The sequence below is a fragment of the Vollenhovia emeryi genome, unplaced genomic scaffold, assembly GCF_000949405.1.
Source record: "Vollenhovia emeryi isolate VEMERY1.0 unplaced genomic scaffold, V.emery_V1.0 DF939150.1, whole genome shotgun sequence".
Taxonomy (NCBI): Eukaryota; Metazoa; Arthropoda; class Insecta; order Hymenoptera; family Formicidae; genus Vollenhovia; species Vollenhovia emeryi.
The window spans coordinates 1,686,710-1,704,996 of NW_011967216.1; the positions used below are offsets into that span (position 1 = coordinate 1,686,710).

An 18,287-nucleotide genomic window follows, 5' to 3' on the forward strand; every position below is an offset into this window, starting at 1 on the left:
TTTTCTGTATTCGCCGCCGCACACGTGCACGCGCCGGCGACGCGCTGCGCGCGTACGGCGCGATCGTGATCCTTCTCGCATGGATATTCGTATTTATGGGGGTTGGAGGGTCGACCCTTCGAGGGAGATACTTTATCGAATCGTATATCCCGAGTCTCTAGCGCGAGGGGCCTGGGAAAAGACGCTACTGCTCCAGAATCTGCATTGTTATCGAATATGGACAATTTGTGCAGACAAAGTGCGATCTAATATCAACCTTATATCTCGAGCTCTCTTCTTATACTCTTCGTCGTTTGTTGTACGTTCGATATTATATTTTCCTGTGCAAAGAGAATCGTTGGCGGGAAAGTCCCGCCCGGCCGCGTCGGTTCAGTGGTTTCACCGTGCCCTTTTGGGCCTCGAGAAAGTACGAAGTTGAGAAAAGAAGGAGAGGCCAACGGGTGGGTGAAGAGCACCGGCCGCAGAGGGTGGAACACGGTGCGGTAATAGCATAAATCCGTGAACTGCGTGTAGTCGGTTCCCCGATGGTCTCGAGGAGGGGGAAGGGACAGGCAGGCCGGAGGCAGGCCGAGCGTTGGAAGAAACGACAGTCGCCACTCGACGCCTGCACCGAACGGGAGGTAGCTCCGCGAGCACTCTGCCTTGTCGGAACTCGGTGGAAAGTCTCCGCCGGGAAAAGGAGTCGCTCGGGGCGCGAGCTTCGACCGCGCCGAGTAATTCGCCTTGATTGCGAATTCGTTGCGTTTCGTATTTAAAAAGAAAAAGGAAGGAGGCGATCTGAAATTTTCGCTACTCCGGATCTTCTCTCTTTCTTTCCTCTCGTTCGCCTCTTTCCGCGACGGAAACGAGCGCGGGGAGAAACGATGAAACATCGCGGTAACGTCTTGGATCCAGTGTGAACGTGATCCGGAGGAGGGAAAGTATCCGCGGGGTATCGATCGCGAGGGATCGATCGATCGCGCGAGGACGGAAGCGGCCTTTCCGGTCGGCGCAAATTTCGGCGGGGCGATCGCGCCCGATCGCTGCCGCGGGGAGAAGATCGACAGGACCAGGACGACCCCAATCACCGCCGGAGCGTCCGCGTCGCCGGCCGCGCGGTGTCCCGCCCGCCGATAGCGATTCCGCGCGCGCGCGCGCGCGCGCACGCACGCGACCGAAAGCAGCGCGACTCGTGAAAGTGCGCTGGCGGCGGCGTCGCGTCGCTCCGTCAGCCGGACAGGTGCGAGAGTAATTGACACGAGGACGAGGTGAAGACGTGCCAGAAGGGGGAGAAGAGAAGTAGGGACTTGGAGCGAGCGGACTTGTTGTTCTCGGGGAAAATCGATCGAGGGCGGTAATGCGAAATAAAGTCGAGAGGAGTCGGACAGAGGTACCTGGAAATCACAAATAAACATTCAGGTGAACAGGAGTGTCGAGGGAGAGTATCGGATGGACGTGGATCGCGATAGTTAATTATTGAAGAGGATGCAGTGACAGGCAACTGGAGTGACATTTAACGCGCGACGAAGAGACGGATATAAGAGCGACGGAGAGAAAGTGAGAGACGGTTCCTCGATCGTACTAAGAGCGACCGAGAGGAAAAGAGAAAGCAGACGACGGGTGGGCCCGAAACAGATCTCCACGTGACACGGACAGAGGCTCGCCGGCCGCGGCGAGAGATCGGTGCGATCGACAGCGGAAGCGTTGTGCGCGAGTGTGACACATTCGGTTGCATCCCCGCTTCGCCCTCTTTACTCTTCTTCTTCTTTTTTTTTCGTTTCGTTCCTCTCGTTTCCTCTCCTCGGCTATTCCGTGAGAAAGTGCGGGCCTGACGTTCGCCGCGAGGGAGAGGAGCAGGCGAATCACTCCGGGATCAACTGCGGAGAGAGAAATATCGCGGCGAGCGAGAGAGGGAGAGGGAGGAGGCAGGAAGACCCCCGCAACAAACGCGCGCGAGGAGACGCGATAAATTGATATTGCTTTATCGGATATCAGCGGCAACGGCGAGTGGGGGCAACGGATCTGCGCTTCCCCGGGCGGATCCGCGAGCGTGGTAAGTGCGTTGTTTCGTTTATACGTGTACATATATACACAGATGTAAACACGCGGCGGAAACACGCCGCCGGCGCTCGGACGGGAATCGATCGTACCTCTCGCGATTGGTCCCCGCGGATATCGCGAACGTCACGTATCTTACGCAGGACTGCAAATTGAGGTAGCCGGTGGTTTGGGTTCGCACGGGGCTGGGTTATAACGTCGGGGAAAAAATTTCCACATGGATTGGATTCGGAGCGCATCATCCGTGTGTGCGTTCTCCGAGGCTCCTCGCCGCGATGGAAAAATACACGGGATAATTTGCACGAAAAATTTAAGCTCCTTTCCAAAACCTCCTCCTCCGCGAGTTTTCGTTAAGTCCTGGTCGTCGCTATCTCGTCGAAGTGTTAATCTTGTACGCATAAAATAATTTTGCGTAGAAAAACTTTCGTGATAGTCACTCTAGTAATGCCATTTTAACGTTCGTTCGAAACTCGTCGCAAACTCCACAACACGTGCGCGCATTTAAATTACACCATCGACGCGAGATCCCGCTGCATCTCGCGTGGCTCTACATTCTTTTGCAAAGTTTTCTCGCGTCCGAATTTTCTACTGCACGTAGGCAATAAATCGGCATCAGCATCGATCGGCAACGTTACACAGACTGACCATATACAACCGATTAATTAACCCGCGGCGTGTTGCGGGCTCCCGCAGTTTGTTTACTAGTAAACAAATGATGTGGAATCGGGCTAAAAGCGCGATTGTTGATACGCCGACCACTCTTTGCGTAATTACTTACCTCCGCGATTGTCGCTCATTAATACGAGGTACGCTGCGCTCGGCGCGCGGACGAAGGCGCCGTGTAATTAAATCCCCTTGTATCCAAGAACAATTACACTCGTTAACGGAGCGCACTTCGCGGTTCTCAATTAGTTTCTCGAGCACGATCACGAAATGCAGATTCAACTCTTTAATTGCGAAAATACCTTCACCTGCTTCCCGATCTAGTCTACTAAACGAAAACTATTTCTCTTTCGCGAAGAGTCGTATGGCGCATCGATATAATGCGCTTTTTTCATGCAGATCTTATTGAAACGTTACATTTCGATTAAACGTAGCACATTTAATGAATTGCTACTCGTCCGCATCTTTATATACTAACGCCTTCACGATAATTACATAAAATACTGCATAACTAATGGTCGGCCATTTAAATCATAGCATACACGATGCTGTTTGATAAAACTACTTTACGTTATACAACATGTATGTTGTGCAACGAAATTTACTCCATTTAGCATACTCGTCATTCGTCATTGAATGCGAGGCCAATTATTGATTTTTATATCTTTATTCTCGTCGAATATGTGTGTCACGCGATAAAATCTGGCGGAACGCACTTTAACAGAATCATAAAAAGATGTCAAAGGTTGCTTAACGAAGAAGATTTTATTCGAAATGAATAAGCGATTATAAACAGCGATGGCTTTCTGATTAGAATAACGACTTTTAGCAACGAGTTAAGATGTTTATGACATCTCGAAAAAGAACATATTTTTAAGGTAAAAAAACGCGACAAAAGTTTTAGAAACAACTTTTACTGGGACCTTTCAGCTTCACGCAATTTACATAAGATTCTTGAGAGCACTTTTACTCGACTTTTATTTACTCCTCCAGATAATCTCTTACCGGTCGAAATATCTCTCAAATTTTATCGTTTAGTAGTCAAACTTATTAGTTTTACAAAATTTACATAAAATTGTTGGAAACACTTTTCGATTTATCGACTCTTATTTACTCCTGCAGATAATCTCTTATCTTATCGAAATACCTTCCAGTTTGAGAAAAAAGTTTTATTGTTTAGTGTTTAAAATTTTCAGCTTTACACAATTTATATAAAATTTTTGAATATTTACTCGATCCTCATTTAGTCCTTCAGATAATCTCTACCTGTCGAAATATCTCTCAAATTTTATCGTTTAGTAGTCAAACTTATTAGTTTTACAAAATTTACATAAAATTGTTGGAAACACTTTTCGATTTATCGACTCTTATTTACTCCTGCAGATAATCTCTTATCTTATCGAAATACCTTCCAGTTTGAGAAAAAAGTTTTATTGTTTAGTGTTTAAAATTTTCAGCTTTACACAATTTATATAAAATTTTTGAATATTTACTCGATCCTCATTTAGTCCTTCAGATAATCTCTACCTGTCGAAATACCTTTCGCTAGACCTTTTCAAGTTATTATTATCTGCTCGCAATACTTTAAGGATGAGTCTTCCTTGTGGAAGATAATGAAAGAAGAAACGATGATAAACTGCTAAGAGCGTGACATCAGCGGACAGATAATTCTATAAAATGTTAGAAACTCTATGTCCTTGGTCACTAGAAAAGAAATGGCCAGATAGATCAATAGTCAGATTAACGTCTAACTTATGTCGAAATACTTCCTGTTTTAATTTCTACATCTAAAACCCTGATCCTTAGAGAGTCTCGGATCGTTAATTTTGAATTTAATAATGGAATGAAAAATGATTAGTAATAATTAAAATTGTAAAGTTGCATTTTCAAGCAACTGCGATGTGCATTAACACATCGACTATTCGAGAAAGTATCGACATATTGACCGGTAAAAATATTTATTTTTCACGAAAATTCAATTGTTGATCTTTTTATCTCCACTTTTCGCGAAAAACGATATACCGGATCTATTAATTTAATTCGGCTGTTAATTATGTATTAATCTAATTAAGTGAGCCAAAGTAAACTAAAGTGAGCTAAAATATTCCGTCGGATCGAAATGCGGGTAGTCTGCGTTCTCGTATCAGGTTACGATCATCTAATCCAGTTCGACTGGTGAGGTCACCGATACCCGGTTAACGGAGGTCAGGATCCGCGTCCAGATCGGACAGTAAAGAAGCCAATCCAGATCAAAGTAGATTGCCGTCACATGGCGGTGTCAACTTCCCAAGTCGGTTAGTTCTTTAAAGTTTCAGTAGCGTACACTTTGCTAATTAACTGCACAATCGACAGTAATAATCAGCAATTAAAATTCTCTTTTTAAAATAATTAACAATTTCTTATTATTACCAAGACTTTATTATATTGTTAATTTACAGTTTACGCAGCATAGAAAAATATTAAAAAATATAGTGTTTTCTTAAACAACTTAGGATAATAATGGAGTGAGGAACGCATGATGATCTAATTTCTTTATGGTATACAGTAACGATTTACAATTATTGTATTGTCATTTCTTTTTATTTTAACAGTGACATCACATGCGATTTAATTTACGTAATATTCACTACAGTTTTCGCTACATTCGCTATAATTTTCATCACACTTGGGCGCTACTAGAAAAGTTAAAGAGCGGCGTTCATTCTTCCGCAGGTGCACGCCTCGCGACAATATTATGAACTGCTCATGAACGCCAATCCTGTTTTGTAACATCGAGACAACTCTCCGTTGGCGTATCTCCTTTGCTCTCGGTTGCGTGTACACGAAAAACAGGAGTGCGGATAACATCGCTCTGATTGCCGTACACGTTCAAGTGCACTGTCGCGTCATCGCCAGTTAACATACGCAGTAATTAACTTAGCATATCGAATAATTATCCCGTCTATCGCTCTATCCAATCTTTCCAATAAGAAACCAGCGTCGCGAAGCACGCGACATCGCTACGATTATCCTTGAACTTGGCGAAGCTAAAGAGCTTGAAGTTACGTTATACCGAAATCGTGACATACAGGTGACAAAAATAACAGAATGAGCGAATAAGAGGATAACACGATTGATTTTTGACGCAAGTCGGCATGAAATTTTTGTCGCGGAAACTGATTCTAATTTGAGATTTTAATAAGTAATGTGGAAGATTGGCTAGATGTGTAACGCAAGATTGGATACTCGCTCGTATGTACATACAACAGATCTCGAATATGCTGGTATAATTGCGCGCGTTTTGTGGCACGGCGGTCGCGCAACACTTTCTAACGAGAGCCGATCGGAATATCGGACTCGGCGTCGATCCCGGTCACTTAATCCGCAGATTCATCTCACGTTTTCGGACTTAGCGACGAAAGTATACGTGCCGTCAATTCGGGTCGGCCGTGACACTCTTCTCTACGTGCTTTCCAATGCGTCAATAGACCGGTGTTAACGTGAAGAAATCGTTCGTCCGGTCCAGACATCGGAAATCCCGAGGGTTTCCGACCTTCTTCTTGGTAGATATTGGCAACTCGAATTATTGTATTTAATAAGTGACCCAGAGAAGATGCATTTTTCACAATTGTTATACATATTAGAAAGTCCTTCGGTAGCGTAAATAATCAAGAAATTATCGATATTATATTATACATATAATAACTGAAAACATTTATATCCAGCCATTGTATTTCTTTTCGTCCTCGATATAATATCGTATATAATCGAGATTTTAATCATTGCTAGATTTTGAAGTCGACATTCAGCTTATAATTTTGCAATCTAAGCGGAAAGTACTCGAACGGCAAGAGCCTTCGTCTTTGCAAGAGCAATTCCGCTCGGAAATGCACGCTGCTTACTCGAATATCCTTCGGGGACATTTGGATGCGAATTTACCCTCCTCCGTTACCCTCCCTATTAAAGGCAGCAGCTGCGTTTAGTTTAGACGATTGCCGCGGAATTTTCGTGGCGGGTCCCGGGTTCGTACGTAGGCGCGCGGATAAGAGGGACCGGGTCGATAATTGTGACAGAAATTCAATCCTTTGCAAGCTGGACCTAATGCCCGCCACTGACCGCCAATTCAATCAAGCGCCCGCCAATCGCGGCCTCCGGAACGGGATTTTAGCCGGCGCGCTGCGCCGAGGGATTTCGTTACGGTCCGCTGCCGCCAAATAAAATTCTGTGGAACGTGTACGGACCAAACGAAAATAGGTATTAACTACTCGATGGCGTACGTGATGGCTCCAAAACACTCGCCTATGTAAATCGTTCGCTAACGTTCACCGAAGCGCGACAGCAGCATCCAGATTGGTGAAATGGATTAAAAATAAATTAAATCACGAAGGGGTCAGTGACACGCCACTGAATTGCGTAGAAAAACAAGAGAAATATCGATTGCGGACGAAGAATATTTCGCGTCCCACCGCTAACATCTTACAAGATAGGTGTGTGTGTGTGGAATTAAAAATTTGTTCTTGTCTTTGAAGAAATTCCTGACGAGAGACATTTTCAAAACTATCACTTGCAACTCATAACTTCCATCTCTTAGATTACTTGTAATGTTTTACCTGCAACAAGAATGCATTATCTGTTAATTTAAGTAAATAAATAGCGTTCAATATAAGATCAATATAAAACACAGAATAAATCAATCTGATTGATTTATTGATACTTTCGGTATTCGGGATCTCTAATAATATGTACATATGATATTTACGGCATTACTGGGCATTCGTTTGGGCATTAGGAAGATAAAATACGATAAAATAAGGTAAAATAAGATAACACAAGATAAATAAGACAAAGTAATAAGATAAAGTAATGCCCACTGGGCATTAGTGGACATTGGTGTACAAGATTTTGGTCAGCGGTTTTCTCCTCGTTCTGCAGCTAACAAAAATCATTATTAAACGTAAGATTCTGCCCGATAACCGAAAAGAGCACTATTTAGTTCTTCTATGCAAATACATGTATGCTTTTTTATTACGACTCTAAAGCGTATCAGACTATGGATTGAGATTGAGATGAAATTGAAATTTGACTATTCAGAGTAGTTTACTAATCTAAAGTTCAGTGACTTTTACTCTAATTGGTCAAATTTTAATCTAATCTCAATCTCTGTAGTCTGATACGGGCTTAATGGAATGTGGGCATGATTTAAATTTCGCGCACGTTGCTTTTTCTTTTGTCGCCCGCGAGGCTCTTAATTGAAATTACTTTGAAATATTTAAATCGCTGCAACTTCGAGGGGCAAGAGACAAGAGGCGCACGTTTTGTCGCGCGTTTCCTCGTCGACGCGAGAATGTTCACGCTCTCGGAGCGAAATGCAGGAGACGATGACACGCGCGTTCGTGATGTTTTCCCGCACGGAAAGAAGTGTCCAGCAACGAGCCAGGAAGTGACAAGAGTGGCTCGACGTTGCGGTACATCGTCGCATGTACGCGAGATCGCGACGTTATGTTATACGAGGATGATGACGGTACCCCGATGTCCGCCGATCGATTTAAACGCTGAATCGACTACCTCGGCGACCGATGTTTTCGGAAAACGAAATTCTTTGCACTTGCAACACTGCGTAACGCAATTGTCTTGTGCGCGGCGCGACATATACGCGCAATTTGAACTTTCGATTTAAATTTTGCCAGATCTGTGAATGTAACAACTGATGCGTAACATATTCACGGTGTGCATCATTAAACATTATTACACGTTATTTTGGGGATAAATGAAATATATTTTGTACTCGTGTTTAGTTCGTAATACAAATCTCTCCGGAAATTAAGATACTTATGGAAATTGCTATTTGTTGATTGCAAGCACAATGCCTTTTGGAGAACAGTCGTTTGCGCATTGAAACAGCTGAGGGACAAATACTAATGAAACCGAAAACGCTTGCTCACAATGCATAATACTTATTTGCGTGTGGTTTATGTGGCGGTTTGTACCGTTACGCGGGGCATAACATTCGAAGAGACAGCTCACAAGAATTCGTTTTGTGTGGAAAGGACCACGGAAGGAAGTTCCATTGTAGCCACTTTGTGAGCGCAATTATGGCATCTCCGCTAATTCCTACACCGTGTCGACGGGTCGTTACACGGCGCGCTGATTTTCTGGCAGCCGGAAATAACGCCGGTATTACGGAAACCGTTTCATCTTTGCAGTTTAGACAACTGTATCCATTTAACACGAGATTTGGAAACTTTCTGAAAAATCGTGCGGTCCAAAGCCGAAATCTCCTCGCGTACAATCAATATCGAACGTACAGATTGTTATCTAGCACTATCAGACCAGGATTTAAATATGATAGAAAATTTCCGAAAGGTCTAGATCATTAGGCTTGTTTTCTGTTGCTACACTGGTGAACTAGCGCAATAAATTAAAGTAAGACAAGTATGTATATTTTTCTCATTCTAGCTTACTGCATTAGTTCACCAGTGCAGCAATAGAAAACAAGCCTATTATTTGCCACGAATAATGTAATCCAATGTGATCGCGAATGGTAACTTGATTTCGTTGTGCAAATCGGCGGTCACTCTACGCGACCGCGCGACAAGTATCGCCACCATCTCGCTTTCGTGCTTTGATCCCACGGTTGCGAGCGGTTTCAGGTTCAAGGCTCTCGCCGCACTACCGTTTTGCGTAGCCGCTGACGCGTGGGCAGCGCCTCGATTTTTACTGGCAAATTTGGCTCGCTGCGGACCCCGAACGGGGTCAGATCCCTGGCGAACTCGCCGACACGGTCGGGAGAAAGGAGCGTCGCCATTTGCCGCGGAGGTTGGAAGGTTAATACAGCGGGCGGTATTAATTACGGACGGAGGGGAAGAGAACGGTGTTACATAACGCCAGGATGTCCGTTCGTGCTTCATAAGACATTCAGCGCGTGCACCTCACGCCTTCCACGCCTTGGAACAGTTTCGAGTCGTCGAGGAGGCGTCTGAGATTGCGTGCGACACTTGACGATATTCGAATGTCCGTCGAAGTTAATGGAAATCGAGACGCGATCGTATTAAAGAAAGCTACGACGAGTCTGTGTTTTCAGTTCGTTCGTAGCCTATTCTCATCGATTTTAATCCTTTGGGAAAGAAGAGATAAGCACTAAAGATTAAAGCGACGAGAAATAACAATGATTATCCTAAGTGACGAGAATGATTCTATTGGTGCAAAAAATGTCTGTTCTCGTATTTGCAATGTAAATGCAAATAAGGATGGTGGTCACCGCGTACAAGCGTGACTCTTTTTCTTCTCGTTAATTAAATCTGAGTTCAGTCTGAACAAATGCGATAAATTATCTTGATGTAGTGACGAAGAATATCGACATCGCGCGCGAACTTCCTCCTGTTGAAAGGCGTATCTCTTTCCGTTGCCGCGCGGAGGAAATAATCAATGGAGTCGGCGGAAAGAGTCTTCCTTTTCATTGACCGACAGCACTCGGCAGGCTCGCTATTAAAGTAATCATAAGACCGCGCGGGCAATTATGCGACCAGGTTTAAACGGCGAGGAATACCTGTCGTGAGCGCTGAAATATGACTCAGTCCGGAGGTAGCTCCGGTCGAACCTTCTTTTGGAGCGGATATGTTCGCGGGACCGCGGGATTCTCGGAATTAGCTGTAAGGGATCTCGAGCGTGCCTCCGACACGGACTCGCCATTGTCGTGGTACACGTTTGACGTTCGAGGGGGGACCTTTGCACGACGTGTGTACAAAGGACAGACGAGCGAAGCTACAGTCAGGTCCGTTTAATGACGCGATGACGAAGCGACATTAAATGAAACTTGTCTAACAAGGAAAACAAAACTGTCCGAGAGGAGAGAAAACGAAGGGACTCGTCGATAAAAGAGAGCGCGGTGGTCCCTGGAAATATTTCAAAATTTTCACCTTTAGAATTATCTAGCAATAGACCTTATTAGGCATTTTTCGGGCATTTATTAGTTTGGGCATTAGGCCTTGCTGGGGCATTATAAGATAAGATCAAACAAGATAAAATAAAGTAATGCCCACTGGGCATTGGTGGGCATTGGTGTACAAGATTTTGGTCAGCGGTTTCCCCCTCGAAATTATCTTATCGCCAGAACAGGTCTCGACATCCATTTCGCACCTTCACTCCGGTTTCCTTTGGCGTGTTTTGTAACGATTATGACATAATTGTACCTGTCACTCTATGTTTTGAGATTCGCTTACATGAAGATTATGTCTATTAATAAATAATATTTAGCGTCCATCTTTTCCCAGCGAGACGCTGCGACAAAACCCTTCTTCTCGATCAGGGGGAGCCCGGGCAAAGTTTACGGTCGACCGGCCACCGACCGTGATTCGCCGGCGCGTTTACACGGACGACTTGGTCGTCCCGCTCGTGCGAAGTCACCCGTCACACGTTTTCATTCCATATTCGACGCGAGGCGAAATCAATTAGACGTGGCTTAATTATAGGGGCGTGCGCGCACCATCTGGCGCTGGTGATTAACGGGAGAACTATTTTCTGTCATTTACACCGCGGTTTCCCGCGTGTAACGGTTCCCACGGGTACGGGCCGGGAGAGTTCCCGCGAAACGGATGACGTTGTCGCCGTCGGTAGAGCCGGCCGTCTTCCTTTTGTCTTCGCGCACGACTCGAGCGGCCGACAGGAAGCGGCCGAGTAACTTCCTTCGCGAAGTGATGATGCAGAGGTAGAAAATGCGTCTATTCAGGCCTGATTCTGCAATCCCCGCGTTGGACTAGAGTGTGCCTACTGTTAGTAAGATTGCTGGGGAAGCCCGTTAAACTGGCCGCTGCCAGTTGAAACGGCGTTTGAGAGCTGAACGCTGACTGCACAGATCCTCCCTCTTTAGAAAATGAGATTTAGGGCTACGGATCGAGTTGCGCGGGATTGTGGAAAAGCGCGTGATCATCGACGACGCCAACCACGCGCGATGTCGCGGTGGCGCGTAAGTGGGCCAGGCGGCGTGTGTGAGTCGGTGTCGAACCCACATCGAAGGTGACGATCGCGCGAGAGGGATGGGGCTTTCTCAGGGCCAGCGACCGCCGTTGGCGGACGAATCTCGGCTCCGTATTGGTATCGAGATCGCGAGATCACCCGCGTCTCGCTTTACAGCGGCGGATCGTAACGGATCGTCCGCAATCGCGATCGGCCGCGATGACCATTCTAATCGGGTCGATTCTACGCGCGCGAGGCTTCGACTCAGCTTCGATTATTTGTGCGAGGAACGAGTCTCGAACGGTAGCTAAATGTTGTTCGTCTTCCTCCTTGTCACCAGGTCCTCGAATTTGCATGTGACTCGCGAGTCGTCTATACGGTTCCATCAACGTGGTTACAATCGGGTTGAAAGAGTATTTTCTCCAGGAGGCGAGAAGAACGAGGGAGAGAAACATTCTGTTCACGCAAAGACGATACATAAGGTACCTATGTTTATGCAATCGATATAGCGCGCGGGGAACGACACGGGATGAATCGATAAGACACGCCGAGGTAAAAGCAAGACGAGTTTCAGGCATCGACGGTGTTTTCGACGGCACGTCGTTGAGGCACCGATATACGGCTCCACGCCGAAACGGGCATAAACGTCGTCGCTCGGGGGACTTATCGCTTTTTTTCCTCGGTGTGAACGATACTTAAATCATTTTGAGACGATGCTCTCTGTGCAAGGCGGTCTGGTAGCCTTAGGCTGTCGGTCACTGACACTGTTTCACAACCCGCGCGACGGGCCTCGACGGCCCGGCTCGTGTCCTCACGTGATCGCACGGCGGAACCGAAAAGCGTCTGTAAACCCGAGCGGATGCTCCATCTCGATTCCACGTGGGATCGTCGCCCTTGAACCTCTTCTCGAGAGAACACCCTCGGACCTGATTCACCAAATCAGAAGTGAATCACGATCGGTCGACGAGAGTCCGATCGTCATCGAAATTTCCTACGTAGAATCAAATGTCCTATATAAATTGAAACGGGAAACTTATAGTCAACTCAACTGGCTAGTTACTTCATTAGTTTACTACTACATAGTTCGAGCCCAGCAGCCACAGTGCTCACATGTACGTGTAGGTATATTTTATAATTCGACTCTGTCTTATGTGACGACGATGACTCACTTAATACTACTTGATAAGGACCAAAAAAATAGGGTCGAAACGTTGTAGTAAACTAATAAAGTAACTAGTCAGCTGGCTAGACTCTAAGTTTCCGGTTTCAATTTTTAATTATTACTGGCGACTATAAGCAAACTCTCCTTTTGTCCTGTATAAATTTGTTAAAATAAGACGCATAGTTCTTCCCAGTTTCTTCAATTTCGTATTGAATGGGTTTTTAACCTGCAGTTTCTTAAGACGGGAGTAGCAGTCATCGTTAAATTTTCTCGCGTAGCGAGGATGTAAGGGAGATACGCGGTTAACAGAGGAAGATTCTTTCACGGAGGCGTGGAGCCAAAAGGCTACCTTCCGATGAAGGAGCACGAAACTTTTTCGCGACCTTGGGCAGCTTCGGCATAAATCGCGTCGGTGAGCGTCGTGGAAGAGTGACGCCTCGCTACGCTCGATGAGTCTCCCCAAAGGGCATTCTAAAATCGGCCTTAAGGTCGTCCAGGAAACCGCAATACCATTTCTTCCCTCCCGAGAAACTTCTCTCGCGAGATCGTTCCACCGTGGGTTCTCACAGGACCCGGCGGTATCTAGCGTAATAAAACGAATTAAATTACATCGAGAAAAGAAACGTTTTCGGCATAATGCGATTTGAGTTTTATGTAGATTCGGAGGCGCGATTTAATCATGCGGTCGGTGGCGCGATTAGATTGATTTGCCGGCGACAAATCACTTTGATATTTCGGAGCAACGACCGTAGTGGCATGACCGGTATGGACCGCGTTCAATTTGCACTTCGAAGAAACGCAAATCGTCCTAAACCTTCGTATTAGGTCAGAGGCCGTTGCGCGAGTCGCAACAGCAGAAGCCGAGCTTCTCTCGCAAGACTAAAGGGTTAACAATCGGGTCAATTCGTCATCTAAACCAGTTAGTCGGAAGACCAGATACGATCGGCAAGACCGATAGCTCGTCTAATTGAATTATCTCTGATCGATCGTGTGCATGAGACCCGCTTTTCACGGAACGCATTTTAAACATAGACGGTGGCGTTAAATTTTAGAACACAAACGCGAATTTAGAAATAAATTGATATTTTTCACGCTTGGGTATAAATATTCGGCATATCGAGGACATTCTTTACAGAATATTTTCATCAAAATTATATAAGAAATTAAAGAAAAAGTAATCGATAGAAATACACTTTTTACATATGATGGAAGCTTTCGCACTTTTATCCTTGCGTTCTCAGCGGTTCCGTCGGTTTTTATTACTTCGCAATTTCGGACTGCCGAGGTCAGAGAGCGAAGTGCGCAAAGTGCGTACGATGATGCGCATATGTCGCACTTCCTCGCAGCGCGACGTCGCATTATGTCGTGTTATGTTTCAAATTCCTGCGGACTGTTATAATTGCGGTACGTAATATCGCGATTGCGTAACGGTCCGTCTTTCTCTCTCCCCTCTCTTTCTCTCTTTCCCTCCGCGTTTTCTCGCGCCTGCAAGAATTTGCGAAACAATGACGCCGACTGCGCGCTTCCGGGATGACGAGCGGCGATAAATCGCGATCGAGAGAGATGAAACCGCGGTGGTGATTATACTTGAAACTAGAAACCCTGTAATCAGAGACTGGCCATAAGAATTCGTCAAATTCCTGCGAGCGAGAGGCTATCTCACTCGCAGGAATTTGACGCACTCTTATGGCCAGTCTCTGATTACAGGGTCTCTACTTGAAACAACCACGATGAACGCTTGCACTTACATAGACACGATTCACGCGGTTTACTTGAACTTCCGTTTCGCGACTACGATGCTTTCGTCGGAAGTCTTAAATATAGTCTTAAATATAGTCAACGTGAATGAGTATTATGCCGCGAAGCGGATTACAGCTGGAAACTCGCCTTGCCGCTCCTCTTCGTCCCTTCGAAGAAAGTATAGCGATCGTAAAAGTAATTGCAGCTTTCCGAGGAAGGAATCAAATGAGTCTTTAATCTAGAATGCGATTCACTGCTTCGATCCGCCGTATGCTACAATACCGAAGCATATTGCACGTCTATTTCAAGCTGCAAGACATTTCATCGAAATTTCTGCTGTCGTCGCTCGTTACGCTCGCGTCTATCGCGCTTTTAACGGAAAAAAGCATCTGCCATCAGCTTGACGGCTCCGTCAAAATTTTTATCTCTCCTCGGTTATAGGGTAATCCTCGGTCATACAGGTTGAGTTCACTTTGCGAACACTACCGACCATTCCGAACGACTCTTCTTGAAAGCTCCAGGAATATAACCGCCAAGGGCTTTTACTCACGTGTGAAAGCTTAAGTATAGCTATATTTGCGATTCATAATTTTATGTTTATTGAATTTACACCCTCCCTCTGATAACATTATTATTATTATTAAAATTCGTATGGCTCAAATGTGATAAACACAAATTTGAAGGAATAAAGGACTAAGAGCCGTGACAGGGTGTTAATGTCTAAATATTTCATATTTTAAATTTATTGCGAAAAATATTACCTCAATCACGGTAATTATATTATTAAATTAAATTATATTATTACCTTACAGTCAAATTGTGAGTAATTAAAAATAATATCGCACAGTATTTCATCGTACGCAGAGAATATCATTTAAATATTTAGGCGCACAAGAACCTTGTCACTTCCTCTAAAATGTCTAAACATCGCTGCGCAAATTCTTTTTTTAATTTTCCATCTGTCGACGAGCGCACAATACCCGTCGCCTTAAAGAAGCGTGTATTTTCGTGACAGCCCTGTAGGTCTCGTCGAAAACTCGCACGCTCGATCCTCGATCGTTACGCACGCTTTTACCCGAAAGAGAGAACGAAGCGAAACGTAGAAACCGAAAGCTTCTTTTAACGCCGTGTATCTTGGAGCCCGTCCAAAAGCTTTCCAGACAGTTGGGCGCATAACTCGACATCTCGCGAGAAGGTTATCGAAGAAGAAGCTCATCCCGCGCGGATCTGAAAATAATATTTACGGTAGCCGAGATTGATGGCTAAGGTGGATGAAATCGCGCGTCAGCGTTGAGATTAAACGGAAGCTGCGGAAACTGTGAACCGCAACGCGAACGCCTGTCTTGACTGTGGTTCCTTACGTCCTCGTGGGTTCTCTGAAATCTTTTACTTGCCAATAAAACAATGTCGACGCTATAGCGGCTGCGATTTTTAATTCAATACGAGACGAGATTGCCTAAATGAGCTGCAGGTTCGAGACGAGATTTGGGTCGACGTTGAGTGGAAACGGAACACGTGTTATACTCTTCGCAGCCTCGTCCTTGGCCGCCTCCGATTATGTTGGCACTCCTCGTTATCAAACGTTGCGCAAAAGTTTTTGATTTATAACGGATCCACGATGGTGCTTAGGGAGCAGATGTTCGACGAGCGCAATAAATCCGGAGCGGACGATTACGAGCGAGCTTATGCCGCACGATGGAGATTGAATTGGGATGAATTGCGATGGGAAAACAAACGGCGCGTATACACTATATAAATAATAATCTAATCAGCCTTGTGTACACAAATACAAAACAGATAATCGTAATTAATCCCCCTGCAAAGTGCAATTAATTGATTTCGCGCAAGTGATCCAAAGTCCGATTGTAATGTTAAATTGATTTAATCTCGCTCTCGCTCAATACACATCTTTTTGAGGATTATTGAATCTGAAACGACATCGCGGAAATTTGTCTCTCGAAAATAGTGCAATTAAAAATCATATATTCACGTATGTAAAGGTCGACGTGTAAAAGCCTTTTCTTGTATCTCTCGCTAAGAACTTCAGAAAAGTATTAATATATAAACCCCCCCCCCTCTCTCTCTCTCTCTCTCTCTCTCTCTCTCTCTCAAAATATTATAAGAGCTTGAGCGTTCTTCAAGCAATAAATCCAGTCAAAACACATATTGCGCCAATCGTGAACAACGTTTACGAACAAATAAATCATACCTGATAAATGCATCGTGCACACGGTTTCGACATAAATAAACGATCGTGCTAGACTGTATTCAGTCTCGATCCTCTGGAAGCTTTCGCTCGATTAGGCGATATATCAGCTACTTGACTCAGCCGACGAATTTCAATCATGCTGGTTATATCTTTTCTTTTTAAAACAAAAATCTTCAACACTGAGATGTTATATTTTGCCTCGGTTATTCATGTCTTTGCACGGTTCTTTTTGTGGAATAGATGGACTTTTTCATAACAAATATGTATTTTAACAAATGATGACAAATCTTTTTTAATTCATAAATATGTAAATTTGGATATAACGATATGATTATATATAATGTATATCCGCATGTCCGTTCTTCCTTATTTTTTTACCGCTCTAGACAGATGCGGATCGCAATTCGTCACTAAAACTTGTTTACACCAAGGTGTAGCTCACGGAGTAGCTCGGAATATTCACACCGCGCATAAGTCACACTCGAAATCCGCGCAACGTTCGAAGTCGGCGTCGGGAATTGCATCGATCACGGTGGCGCGTCGCGGCCTCCGCTTTTTTCCGCGCACCTCGCTGACCCTCTTACCTTGACCATGGCACTCCTGAAATTCCTGCGATAATTCCTCCTTGGCGAAGCACGAAAGTAAATACCGATCGCACTTCTCGCTTTCTCACTCCGACCGTTGTCGTGAATTTTCTTCGTTCTCGCCGCTGCCGGAAAAAACGCCGGGACCAGCCTTTCTGCCGGGCGGCCTTAACGAGTCTGGGTAAAAACGATTACTGAAAGCCGGGGGGGTGTCCGACGGCGCGCCGATCTCAAGGTGGACTCGAAATTAAACCGTCTACGATGCTGCGTTTTGATACGCGAACCGGACCTACGTGACGAAACGAATGTCGATATCGCGATGCCTAGGAAGAGCAATGTCGTTTTCTATCTGGAAAGTAAAGGAAAAAAGATTATAGGTATATCAGTTCTCAATATAAGAGTCACTCTCGCGACAAGAAATTGTAGTTTGTCATGTTGTTTATAATTCCGCGTGTTTTGGCAATTAAACGTAAGACGCCACGCTGGATTTTATAGCGTTAAATGTGTAGGGGTATACTCTCACCTCGTGTAAATTCGAGATATTCGTCGGAAAAAGGAACGATTCGAGGATTCGCGCGGTCATCTCGGCAAGCAAAACGATCGTCGTCCAATTAGAGATTGCTCTTCGTTTTACGGCCGATCGCACATCGAGAGAGGATCTTTTGGTCATCATTATAGTTCCATGAAGTTACGTTTGTCCTCACGGCCATTATTTTCTTTTCTGAGCTGACGAAGAGGAAAGGAACAAGGTTTCCTTTCGCCTTCTACGTGACTTTGAACGTGTTTCCAGAAGCGCGAGAGCACTAGAACTCTCCTCAAACAATACGTTACTTATTGTTGGAAGAACGGACACGTCCATTCGAAGGTCCGCAAAGCTCAAAAATAGCTCTCATCCCGAGACTTCTTTTATTCGGATAATAAAACTGATGGATGCCTCGGGGCTGTCGCCAGGTATATTTTC

At 45.0% G+C, this 18,287-nt stretch overlaps 1 protein-coding gene across 1 annotated transcript in view; it reads left to right on the forward strand.

Moving 5' to 3' along the window:
* Window positions 1-1,190: 1,190 nt before the first annotated feature.
* The window catches only part of LOC105565641, a 48,860-nt gene continuing 31,763 nt past the window's right edge, over window positions 1,191-18,287 (forward strand). Inside the window, exon 1 of the mRNA XM_012019004.1 lies at window positions 1,191-2,032. The gene's annotated coding sequence lies outside the window, so the exon portion shown is untranslated. The remainder of the gene's footprint in view (window positions 2,033-18,287) is intronic.